This window comes from Cenococcum geophilum (assembly GCF_001692895.1).
Source record: "Cenococcum geophilum 1.58 unplaced genomic scaffold K441scaffold_41, whole genome shotgun sequence".
Taxonomy (NCBI): domain Eukaryota; kingdom Fungi; phylum Ascomycota; class Dothideomycetes; order Gloniales; family Gloniaceae; genus Cenococcum; species Cenococcum geophilum.
This window is the reverse complement of record NW_027137599.1, coordinates 1,008,947-1,014,692: the sequence shown is the minus strand read 5'-3', so window position 1 is coordinate 1,014,692 and position 5,746 is coordinate 1,008,947.

Below are 5,746 nucleotides of genomic sequence, written 5' to 3'. Positions count from 1 at the left end.
TTGGTACTAATACTGATTAGTAAGCGCGCACAGATTAGGAGATACGTACTTGCTTGGAAGATGTCTGACGCTCCACCTTATAAGCCCCTATTTTAGTTAAAGAGAATTAAAGTACTCTAGATTTGGAAGACGTCTAACACTCCACCTTACCTAGAATTACCTTAAATCTACCCTAGTTTTAGAAGACGTTTACGCTCCACCTTAATTAGAGATATTAACTACTATACTAGTAGTTAACGCGACCACGTTAAGAACGCGATTACACCAAGAACGCGACCACCCCAACTACCTTAATACCCCGGCCTCCTCTCTAACCCCTTATAAAGACTTCTTACCCTCCTACGAACCGTTACGGGCCCGTTAACCGATTTTACGGACCCTTACAAGACCTCTCCTACCCGCTACGCACTAAAATATATTACATAGTATAGCAGACATCAGCAAGCAAGTCAGCGAAGGTTAAAAGAAGTGGAGATAAGGAGTCGACCTTATGTCTGCGGATGACGTTAACGACTATATTTAATTTAAAACCCTTAAGTACAAATACTTTAAGTTTATAAACAACGACCTATGGGAACAGTACCAGGAAGACTTCGCGGACTTTATAGAAGCTATTTTTAAGGCCTATAACCCTACTACTATCCGTAACCTACGAACCCTTTTACGTTACTAAGGCGTATAGGTTAAAAGGGATAAACGAGTTACTATAGCATAGTCTCTATATAATATAATACATAAGGAGGACCAAATAGAATGGACTAAGGAAGAAATCCTAGACCAGTTTAATACTACTAAGGAACTCTTTACTTCTTCTAAACTTAATATAATCGCTGGCCTTATACCTAACCCTCTTAACTAAATTCGTCCTATAAACCTAAGTAGTTTTAGAATTAATCTTACGGGCTAAAGTACACCTAGTACTTAAGTTACGGACTGTAATACCCCTGTAACCTAAATTACGGACCGTAATACCCCCGCAAACCAAAATATGGACTAAAACCCTTCTATTATTTAAGCTACAGATCCGCAAGCCATATATCCGCAAGCTATAAATCCATAAGCTATAGATCCGCAAACTACTTAAGTAAAGACCTACGGCAAGGAGCTAGCTAATCTGGCTAAGCTCTATACCGACGAATCCAAGTACAGCGGTAAAAACGACAATTTTGACTTTAAACTGACTATCTTTACAGACCTCTGTCAGAAGGCTGATATCCCTAAATAAAAGTTTAGCTAAGCCTACTTTACTATACTGCGCGGCCTAGCACTTAACCACTACTACACCAACCTTAAGAGTAACCCCCTTAGCGTTCCCTTTGACAAGCTATGTAAGGCTACACGTAACTACTTTAAAGGGCCGGAATATAGGCGTAATATCTTTACCTAATGGAATGCGACCAAGTTATAGACCGTAATGGACAAGAATACTAAAAAATTAACTATAGAGTGCCTATAAATCCTTATTAAAGACCTCCGCCACCTATAGTACGGTCTTAATATTAAGCTTTAAACGGACGACTTCTTGCATAATAAACTGATTACGGCCTGCCAGGAAATGGAACCCTGCAAATACGCCTGTTATAAGCCCGCAGACACCGTAGCTGGCCTTATTAACAATTTACGGTCCTTTATTATAATGTACAAAGCCTTAAACCCGCTAGGTAGTACTTAAGCCTTTATTACGGACCTACAAGATCCGCAAACTGACTTAGATGCCTACTTTACGGACCGCCGCTACCGCTAGCAGCACCCGCATTAATTAGGTTCTACCCGCAACCTCCGTAGCAACTCCTATACAAAAGTATACCCCCACAGACGAACCAATTAGAAGTGCTTTATATGCGGTAAGGAAGGATGTTAGTCTATAAGGCATACCTAAGAAGAACGTAACAGGTCTAAGAAGAAATTTAATAAACGGATTAACTAGTTCATCTTAAAATACGAAGGAGAGGAAGTAGAAGAGTCTCTTAATAAGTTAATGGAAGCCCTTATAATTAATTTTAACTTAGACGCTTAGGAATAGGAGACTTTAGAGATGTTCCTAACTACTTTCGGACCTTTTACGGACAGTTAAGCCTTTAATACTATAACTATATTAGCCGACTGTTCCTTTATACACTTAATTGCACCCAAAAACTGGCCCGCAAGCATACCCGTTAGACCCGTTACGGACGTTACGGACCGTAAATAGGACCTATTTGCATATGTCACTACAGAACGCTATACCCCTAAAGAATTCTATAGTATTATAATTGATATAGGTGCCTCTAAGAAGTCTACTATAGGTTACGGATAATACCTTATATATAAGACCACCGTAAATAATAATACGGACATTAATACTATGCAATCTGGGGCCGTAAACGTCTAATTCGGCATCGGCTCAACCACATTAATTAAATCAGTTACAGTTAAGACCCCAATTAGCCTAGTTAACTTCCACGTAGTAAAAGCAGACACCCCTTTTCTACTCTACCTTGCAGATATAGACAGGTTATAGGTCTACTATAACAACATTACGGACACCGTAATTGGCCCCGTAACTGCCCTAGGAAGCAAACATATTACCCTACCAATTATATAACGTTTTAGACACCCGTTCCTTATATAAGGAGAGACTTTACGGACCTATATTTAGGAATCTTTTAACTATAACCCGTGCTACCTCACTAGTACGGAGATCCACCGCCTATACCGCCGCTTCGGCCACCCATTAGCTGAAAAGCTATATAGAGTCCTTAAACGTTCTAGACACGACAACGTTAATAGGAAGGCAATTGACCACCTAACTAAATACTGCTCTTTTTGCTAGAAATACGGACGTTTCTTAGGTAGATTTAAGTTCACCCTTTATAAGGACCTTAATTTTAACCACTTAGTATACATGGATATTATGTACATTAACGGCAGTCTAGTATTACATATAATTGATAAGGCAACCCGCTATTAAGCCGCCCGTTGGTTGCAAAATATATCCATAAAATATACTTAGGACATTTTACGGACCTACTAGATTGATATATACCTTAGGCCTCCTAAGTATATCACCCACAACGCTAGTAGGAACTTTATTAGTAAGGAATTCCAGTAGTATATTACGGCCATAGCTATATCAATAAAAGCCGTTCTAGTTAAGGCGTACTAGTCTATTAGGCTTATTAAGCGAGCTTACCTAGCTTTATAGAGAGCTTACTAGATTATTACGGACGAGTGTAAGAATATTTAAAAGGAACTGGCTTTACAGATGGCCGTAAAAGCTATTAATAACACCGCCAGCCCTAACGGACTGGTACCTACCCTCTTGGTCTACGGAGCCTACCTAAGGATAAGTAACCTAGACCCCCCTACCCCGTCTATTACGGAACGAGCAGCTACAATACAAAAGGCAATGGCTAAAATAGTCAAACTACGGGCCAAACAAGCTATTAATAACGCCCTACACCACCGCAACGGACCTAATACAACCCTAGTACACAACCTCCCGCTTAACTCTAAAGTCCTTATGTGGCAAAAAAGTGGCAATTAGACTAGACCTTACCGTCTACTGGCTGTAGAAGACGAGACCTACTATATATAGCTCCCTAGCGGACCAACAAGCTTTAGAAGCACGTCTGTAAAACCCTATTTTCGGCCCAAAAGCACCTATAACGTTAAGCTAAACGAACCAGAAGTACCCACCGAGCCAAATAAACCAGAAGCACCTACTAAATTAGATAAACTAGAAGCACCCGCCGAACTAGACAAACTAGAAGCACCCTTACCTACTAAAGAAGTCCCCTAAAAACCTACTAAGCCTATAAAACCTACTATAAAGCGTAGCTAAGGGCGCCCCTAAAAGTACCCTATAACTAAGAACCCCGTAATAAAGAATTACCTAACCTCCATAGATACCTCCATAGGTACATCCGCAAAACAATCTCTATCTGTGGATATATCAGTTCTAGTACAGGAAACCCCCTTTACAGACTTACGACGTAAAGAGATTAACGGACTACTTAAGAAGGGCGTCTTTACGGTTATAATAGAAAGAGACGTTCCGTAAGGCGTCCGTATATTTAACTCGCGCTTTATTAACAAAATTAAGCACCCCGGTACTAATAAAGCCTTTAAAAAGTTAAGGCTTATTATATAAGCTTATAACGACTAGGGAAAGGACCTTGTCCTTACGCAATTACTTACAATTTAATAGGTTAGTTAACGGATTATACTTACGCTTACACCGGGTCTATAAAAAACTAAACCCGTAGCTCTCTACTTATGGGATATCTTACAAGCCTACGTGCAGTCTAATACCTACCTAAGTAGGGATATCTTTATACGGCTACCGCTCAAGCTTAATCTATAACTAGGAACAATTTTATAGGTTATAAAACCACTTTACGGAGTACCAGAAGCTAGAAACCACTAGTTTAAAACATACCACCAGCACTATATTAGTAAACTCAAGATAGAGCAGTTAACCTATAACCCTTGCCTCCTATATACCCTATTAAACGGCCTTAGCATCGTTAAACTCCGAATAGATAATACCCTCTTTTTAGCGGACCAAACTTTTGCGGATGTAGAAGAGATTAAACTACAAGAGGCTAAGTTCCTAGTAAAGCTATAGGAGCAGTTAACTAAGCAAACTCCAATTAAGTTTAACGGAGGCTTAATTACATAAAAGGGCAACTTAATCTAGCTAACTTAGAAACGCTAAGCTTAAAACCTAAAGCCCGTTATAATAAAGCCTATGGACCTTACTAGTTCCTATAGAGAGACCTATAAAACCGTAAATATAAAGGACTAATACGCTACACAGCGTGCAAAAGGTGCCTATATTGCCATAGTCTATTAACCCAAATCTACCTACGACTTATCCTTTGCGGCCCAGGCAGTAGATCCGTAAGAAGAAAATGTTAAGCAGCTTAATAAGCGCATTTAATAGCAGATTAATAACGCGATAAGAGAACTTACTTTTATACCACTAGACCTAAATTCTATTAGCGTAATGGTATTTACAGACGCCTCCTTCGCTAATAATAGGGACCTGTTATCGCAAATCGGCTTTGTAATTATACTTACGGACTATAATTAAAACACAAATATACTGCATTAGTCTTTAATTAAATACAAGTAAGTAACCTACAGTGTACTAGCTTCTAAACTATATACACTAGCCCATAGCTTTAATATAGCAGCCGTAATTAAATCAACAATCCAGAAGATCCTATAACTAGAGCAGCTACCCCTAGTTTTATACACCAATTTAAAGTCCCTCTATAATTGCCTAGTTAAACTAGGTACAATATAAGAGAAGAGGCTCATAGTCAACCTAATATGCCTATATTAGGCCTATAAATAACGTAAGATTATAGAGGTTAAATAGATTAGCAGCGGAGACAACCTAGCAGACGCTATAACGAAGGCAAAGCCGTATTAAGCTCTTAAAACCCTAATTAACACAAATAAGCTTAACCTAAAGGTCATAGAATGGGTAGAGCGAGACTAACGGAGCATTTACGGTTTAGTTACGGCCCATTCAAAAGGCCATATAGTGTATTTACGGCCCGTTAAAGGGCGTATAGTTTATTTTACGGACCATAAGTAGGACTTACGGCCAGCTTAGAGCACCATTTAAAAGGCAACCCAAAAGGCACCTTAGGAGGGATTTCCTATGTATTTTCTTATATCTTTTATGGTTCTATTAAGGCAATTACGGAGGCTATACGCAAGTAGTTCCATTTTCTAAGTACCGCTAGTATAT